Below are 7,586 nucleotides of genomic sequence, written 5' to 3' on the forward strand. Positions count from 1 at the left end.
TTTAGTAGAGACAGGTTTTCACCGTGTTGGTCAGGCTGGTCTTGAACTCCTGACCTCAAGTGATCTGCCCGCCTTAGTCTCCCAAAGTGCTGGGATTACAGGCATGAAGGCATGAGCCACTGCACCTGGTCACGCATGTTTTTTGTTTATTTGTTTGTTTGTTTGTTTTTTAAGATAGGGTCCTGCTCTGTCACCCAAGCTGGAGTACAGTGGCCTGATCACAGCTTGCTGCAGTCTTGACCTCCTGGGCTCAATCGATCCTCTCACCTCAACCTCTTGATTATATGGGACTACAGGGACCCCCACCACATGGGCTAATTAAAAAAAAAAAAATCTTTTTTTTAGAGATGGGGTCTCTAAAAAAAGAGGCTGGGAGTTCCAGACCAGTCTAGCCAATATAGTGAGACCCCTGTCTTTAAAAAAAATAAATAACTATTTAAAATATTGTTTTAAAAAGGAAAAAAGTTCTGATGGGCTTTAATCCACAGATTTAATTAAGAAAGGCAAGCAATATCCCCTCCCCCACACTAAAGAAATTGAATTTGTTGGCAATTGCTTGTAGTACTATGCTGCCCAGGCTGGTCTCCTGGGCTCAGGTGATTTTCCCAGCTCAGCCTCTCAAACTGTGGGATTACAGGGTGAGCCACCATGCCCAGCCCTTTTTTTCTTTGTTTATGCATTTACACTTGCATGTACAGGATGGGGATCAGATTGTACATATATTTTTTTAACTAGTTCCTCCCCCTGCCCAAACAATATGTTGACAGCAGTTCCCTCCCATCACAGGCAGAGCCTTCGCTGTGCAGTATTTTCAGGCCCTGCATTGTACTGGGGGGAGAGAGGACTGTGAGGTTAATATGTAAAGGAGTGAGAGGAGGCACTTAAGACGGCATATGGGAAATCTCCACCAACTCAACTGGGGCTACACTTTAGCATTTAGCCCTAGGCAGTTTAGAGAGACACGGAGTTGGAGGGAGCATGATTGCTGAGTCTTTCTCCCCCTTTAAAAGTTTAGCAAGTGAGGCAGGGTGCTGTGGCTCATGCCTGTAATCCCAGCACTTTGGGAGGCCGAGGCAGGTGGATCACTTGAGGACAGGAGTTCGAGACCAACCTGGCCAACATGGTGAAACCCCATCTCTACTAAAAATACAAAAAATTAGCCAGGTGTGGTGGCACATGCCTGTAATCTCAGGTAATCGGGAGGCTGAGGCAGGAGAATGGCTTGAACCTTGTGGGGCAGAGGTTGCAGTGAGCTGAGATCACACCACTGCACTCCAGCCTGGATGACAGAGCAAGACTCTCTCTCAAAAAAAAAAAAAAAAAAAAAAAGGGTGGCAAGTGAAAGCTACTGCATGTGCATGAGGACAGAACCTTGCACAGTTCCTGGGTGCCAGCAGTCCTATGCCTTGTGGTCATTTCGGAAGGCCATGACCAAGAAACGCTGCACAAGGAGTTTCCATTTGGGAGGCGGAACAGAGGAGCACAGACCAATAGTTTCCGTTTTTAAAGTGCCGCTCAAGAACCTCAAATTTGGGGAAGCCACAACACTAAGTAATACAATTCTTAACACTTAGCATACAGAATAGTGCTTTTTAGGCCCTTCGAGAGACCTACATTTTAGTTTTCTGCACATGAGAACAGATGGTCTTGGTTCATACACAGGCCCAGTTTACACCCAGCTTTCAAGATAAACAACAGCCACAGCTGAGTGATTTTAGGAACTCCCCTTCCCTTCCCAGGGTTACCGGGGACTTCTCTCCCCTTACCCCACGGGAGGACCTCATCTCTGCCTGGGGCCCCATTTCCCTTGCTCAGTTGCTGTTTTCACTTTACACAGTAAAGGCAAAAGCTGGTGTGCACAGAAATGCTCCCAAAGGGGAGGAGAAGGCAAAAGGAAGGAGGAGGATGGAGAAGACTGTCCCTTTCAACCTTGTCTGCATTCCTCCCCCATAGTCCTAAGGCGGATGGGAAGGAAAGAGGGTTGTAAGAGCTGAGGGCATAGCCTTGCCCATTGCTGTACCATGAATGCGTTATACATACTCATCTCTATTCTTTAAGGCAGGCAGGTGGGCCTGTGGCTCCAGGGCCTGGTGTCTTTGCAATCTCACCTGGGTTGTCTTAGAGGGTTGCTGGGGGCAGCAGAATCTAATGAAGCACCCTTGTGGTCCCCACAGGTCTGATGGATGGCTCTGCTCCACCTCAAGATGCTAAGTGAGGCTGAACAGGTTCTCATGACTGCGTGGTCATGAACAGAGGGCCCAGTCTGTGCTAGAGGAAGGAGTTTATGTTTTAGGTATTGGAGCAGATGGCCATAGTCCAAGGAGCAGTCAGTGGCAGGGATGGGCATGGGGTGGAGCTATCGGTTCCCACAGTGGAAAAGGCAACCCTAAATCTCTGCCTCCATTGGATACTTCATTCTTTGGGCCGATGTGCCTTTTCAGTGGTATCCAAGCTAACTGCTCTAAGGATGCATGCATTTTCTGCATGTTACTTTGTCAATTTGAAAATCCCGCCCCTCCTTTTTTTTTTTTTTTTTTTTGGTCACTTAAGCTGCAGCACAGTGACATGATCATAGCTCACTGCAGCCTCAACATCCTGGGCTCAAGCAATCCCCCTTCCTCTGTTGCAGGAAACTGAGGACCAGAGAGACCGATATGGAGAACAGGAGGATTGTTTATTTTAGGTACGCACCGGCTCAGTGGATTCACATCCAAAAAGCTGAGCATTGAACAAAGACTGAGCAGGGTTTTTATAAGCAAACTTACAAAAGCCAAACAAAAGCAATTAATCATACAGTGACAGGTCACGTAATCTACAGCACAACTGTTGACTTAGCATAACTTGTGGCATTGCATAGCAGGTGACCTTGTAGCTGCGTCAAAAGAAAAACAAGAAGTGGCTAAATACAGACTTTTGTAAAACATAATCATGCTTAAGAAACCAGGGAAAGGAGTAACAGTAAAATAATTTATCTTTTTCTTCTTTTTTTTTTTCCTTCAATCTTGCTCTGGAGGGGGGTGTTGTCTGGAGCCCATTCCCTTGGCCTTGGTTTTCTGGACAGCATTATCTTATAATTGTCCTTGAAGTGAGCTTGCTAGGCAGAGAAAAACTTAAAACTTGTTCTTTTCTTTTTAACCCTTGCCTTGTCTGTTACTTTTCTTATTTATTTATTTATTTATTTATTTATTTATTTATTTATTTATTTTTCGAGACAGAGTCTCTATCTATCGCCCAGGCTGGTGTGCAGTGGTGCAATCTCCACTCACCGCAACCTCTGCCTCCCGGGTTCACTCCATTCTCCTGCCGAGTAGCTGGGACTACAGGCGCCCGCCACAATGCCCGGCTAATACCTGTTACTTTTCTTACAGTGAATGAATGCATATTTATTTTTATGCCTCACCTCAGCCTCCCCAGTGGCTTGGACTACAGGTGCGTGCCACTGTGCCTGGCTAATTTATTTATTTATTTATTTTGTAGAGAGAGGATTTTGCCATGTTGCCCAACCTGGTCTTGAACTCCTGGGCTCAAGAAATCCTCCCCTGGCCTCCCAAAGTGCTGGGATTACAGGTGGGAGCCACCATGTCCCGCTTGAAACTCTTAATATGAAAAAATTCGCCGGGTGTGGTGGCTCACACCTGTAATCTCAGCACTTTGGGAGGCTGAGGTGGGTGGATCACTTAAGGTCAGGAGTTTGAGACCAGCCCAGCCAACACGCAAAACCCCATCTCTACTAAAAATACAAAAATTAGCCTGGCGTGGTGACATGTACCTGTAATCTCAGCTCCTCAGGAGGCTGAGGCAGAAGAATTGCTTGAACCTGGGAGGCGGATCTTGCAGTGAGCCGAGATCGTGCCACTGCACTCCAGCCTGGGCGATAGAATAAGACTGTGTCTGGAAAAAAAAAAAAAAAAAAAAGAAAGAAAGAAAGAAAAAAAGAAAGAAAAGAAAAAAAAAACACCAGAAAAACTTTAATTATTTTTATTTTATTTTTTATTTTTGAGATGGAGTTTCACTCTTGTCCCCCAGGCTGAAGTGCAATGGCGTGATTTTAGCTCACTGCAACCTCTGCCTCCCAGGTTCAAGTGAGTCTCCTGCCTCAGCCTCCCAAGTAGCTGAGAGTACAGGAATGAGCCACCACACCCGGCTAATTTTTGGATTTTTAGTAGAGACGGGGTTTCACCATGTAGGTCAGGCTGGTCTGGAACTCCCAACCTCAGGTGATCCCACCTGCCTCGCTTCCTGAAGTGTTGGGATTACAGGCATGAGCCACCGTGCCTGGCCAGAAAAACTTCAATTATATCTGAAATCCACTCACATTATCATAAGAAACTTACACATATCAATGAAAAAAAAAAAAAAAGAGTTACTGGATTTTTAAAATCCAATTTCAAGTTGTTTACAACTTAAGACAATAATAATGGTTGTAAATTTATTAGCTATGTGTCTGTACAGCTTCTCACCTGACGGTTATTATCAAAAGTATAAATAAGTTGTTATTGAAACATCTTAATTTGTATAGCTGTTTCAACATGAAACCATAAAGAAAAAGTTATGATCATGAAATCAGGCTCAAGTTCCTCTTAACTTTAAAAATATCTCATTTAAAGCTTTATTCAAATTATCTTCCTTCAATACTTTGTATTTTATTTTATTTTTTTTACAAAAAAACAACATATTTTCACCAAGCCACCTATAGCTATGCTCCCAATTTATTGCAGTTTATTTTATTCACAAAATTCCATATTTTACTAATATAAAAAACTGAGAAACAATGCCCCATATCATATTAATTAGTCTAGAGCACAATTGTGGTTACATCGGTTAACAGGCCAACAGGGTTACCTACCCATTGTTAATAATTTTGTTTCTGTGAGTAAAATAATTTGGATTTCCAAACCACAAATTACAAATCCATTAATGTCCCAACCTGTGAGTTGGAGCAAGCCTCTTCAGGTAAACTGCAATCGGTTACAACTTCATTTGCAAATGCATTTTGCTTGCTTCAAACAGCTTCTAGAGAGCTGTTTCATAACGTGCTTTAGGATCGTTTCCAGAATAACCCCCTAAGGTTGTGTGCACTCTGGCTCAAGGGACTTCTCATTGGTAGGTTTAAAACTCACTTAGCTTGCTCCTAAAAGCGCAGGATTGTTTTAGTAAGCCTGCATAAAAAACGAAAAGCCAGACCAAGAAAAATGCAAGGAGTCCAGGCACGGTGGCTCACGCCTGTAATCCCAGCACTTTGGGAGGCTGAGGCGGGCAGATCGCTTTAGCTCAGAAGTTTGAGACCAGCCTGGGCAACATGGCAAAACCCCGTCTCTAACCCTACCCAAAATACAAAAATTAGCCGGGTGTGGTGGCATGCACCTGTAGTTCCAGCTATCTGGGAGGCTGAGGTGGGAGGATCACTTGAGGAGGAAGGTGGAGGTTGCAGTGAGCTGAGATCGCCCCACTGCACTCCAGCCAGGGTGACAGATCCAGAACCTATCTCAAATACATATACATACATACATACATACATACATACATACATACATACATACAAGAAGTCCACAAACGTTTTATTTCTTTTCAGCTGTTCTCTCCCTTTTGGCCACCTTGTTAAAAACTTTACAAATATTTTCAAGTAAAACCTTCTAATTCACCCCAACAGATGAAACCTACTCTGGCTTAAGCCAGAAGCAAGAGAGAACCCTGCTAGACCAGCCATTTCACGAGCTCTCTAAAATGCAGCTCTATTTGGGAGACTTCTATGTAGGAAGTAAGGCTAATAAGGCCGTTCCCAGAAGATTAGGTGTGGTTTTAATGAGCTCACTCAAGGCGGGTGGGGAGGGGAGTGGTTCCATGGTTCTATTTTTAAAACTCTTGTAAAGATCATCCTTTGTTGTCTAAACACCGCAGAAGAGAAAGAGACGTCTCCCAGTTTCTCAGGTTACAATCAGAGGTAACAACCTGTGCTAACCCGGTTTCCAGCGAAAAGGCCAAAAGTGTACTAATAACTTCGGCTTCAGCTGAGACTGGGATAACCCGCTTGAGCCAATGCCAAATTCCACCCATCCGGCGCGCAGGCGAGCGGGGCTTCTCCTCCCCAACCCTGGCCCAGGCTGCTTCTGCCGGGTCAATGCTGCCGCGTTGGTGGAATTCCCTCGCTCCAAGATCAGAAAGGCGGAGGCTTCAGGAAGTGGTTCTCCTCTAGGTGCAAGGGACTGCCTGGATATTTGGAGGGAATGGCAAACGCCCTGCTTCATGAGGTGAATGAATATAAATTAAATCGCTCTCGTATTTAAAATAACTTCGGGGATGACAGTGTCCAGTCAATCGGCCCTCGATGTTGGATTAGCTATCTGGGCTTGTTGTCTGCGAGTTAAGGTCCTGCAAAAAGTCCCTAGTTTGTCACCTCAGCTAACCTACCTCCTCCGGCAATTCTCTCGGTACATCCTCGGGTTGGAATTGTAATTCATTTTCCATAGCAGAAATGGGGAGGGCTCTAGAGAAGGTCCAAGGCAAATCGTTTTAAAAAATTTTATTTTTGGCCAGGCGCGGGGGCTCACGCCTGTAATCTCAGCACTTTGGGAGGCTGAGGCGGGCGGGCGGGAGTTTGAGGCCAGCCTGACCGACATGGAGAAACCCATCTCTACGAAAAATACAAAATTAGCCGGGTGTGGTGGCGCATGCCTGTAATCCCAGCTACTCGGGAGGCTGAGGCAGGAGAATCGCTTGAACCCCGGAGGCGGAGGTTGCGGTGAGCCGAGATCGCCCCATTGTACCCCAGCCTGGGCAACAAGAGCGAAACTCAGTCTCAAAAATTTTTTTTGTTTTATTTTATTTTTTAAATTTGAGACAAGGCCTCGCTCTATCGCCCAGGCTGGAGTGCTGTGGCTCAATCATAGCTCACAGCAGACTCGAACTCCTGGGCTCAAGGGATCCTCCTACCTCAGCTTCCAAGTAGCTGGGATGACACGCGTGAGCCACCATGCCTGGCCAAGTTTTATTTTTATTTTTTGTAGAGACGGGGTAGCTATGTTGCCCAGGTGGTCTCCAACTCCTAACCTCCAGTGATCCTCCCGCTTCGGCCTCCAAAGCGCTGGGATTACAGGCGTGCGCCACTGCGCACGGCAATTTAGAAACTGCACCAGGAGCACGTACCTGGGCACTGTGAAGAAAAGGGCATGGACTTGAAGTGTGACCGCGTTTGAATCTGAGTTGTGCCTGGGACACCCCACCTCCTGGGCCGTAGGGCAGAGAGAGAAGATGTCCTCCTCACATGGTCCCTAGCTCTCCGCGCTCTAGCCGAATGCCTGGCTCCTAGTGGATGCTTGATACGTGGGAAATGTAGGGGGAGGGGGTGGCGGGGTATTGGGAATGTCCCGCGGAGTGGATTTCGGGAGAGTGGCGCTTTTCTCTAGAACTCTCTTCCGGTTACACCTGGAGTAAACGCTTGCCACTCAAGAAGGAAAACCCCAGATGAGCAGCTAGGACTGAGGGGGTGGGCGGGAGGGGGGAGATCAGTACAGGTACTCTTCCTAATGAGGCGGTGCTACAAAATAACCAATTTTAATAAAGACTGCAAAGAAGAAAACCAGGTTCTG

At 46.0% G+C, this 7,586-nt stretch overlaps 1 protein-coding gene across 1 annotated transcript in view; it reads right to left on the reverse strand.

The window, feature by feature from the left end:
* Nucleotides 1–7,586, reverse strand: part of LOC126963361 (10 kDa heat shock protein, mitochondrial) — a 328,484-nt gene that overhangs the window by 235,457 nt on the left and 85,441 nt on the right. The window lies entirely within an intron of this gene.

The sequence above is a fragment of the Macaca thibetana genome, chromosome 9 (assembly GCF_024542745.1).
Source record: "Macaca thibetana thibetana isolate TM-01 chromosome 9, ASM2454274v1, whole genome shotgun sequence".
NCBI lineage: Eukaryota > Metazoa > Chordata > Mammalia > Primates > Cercopithecidae > Macaca > Macaca thibetana.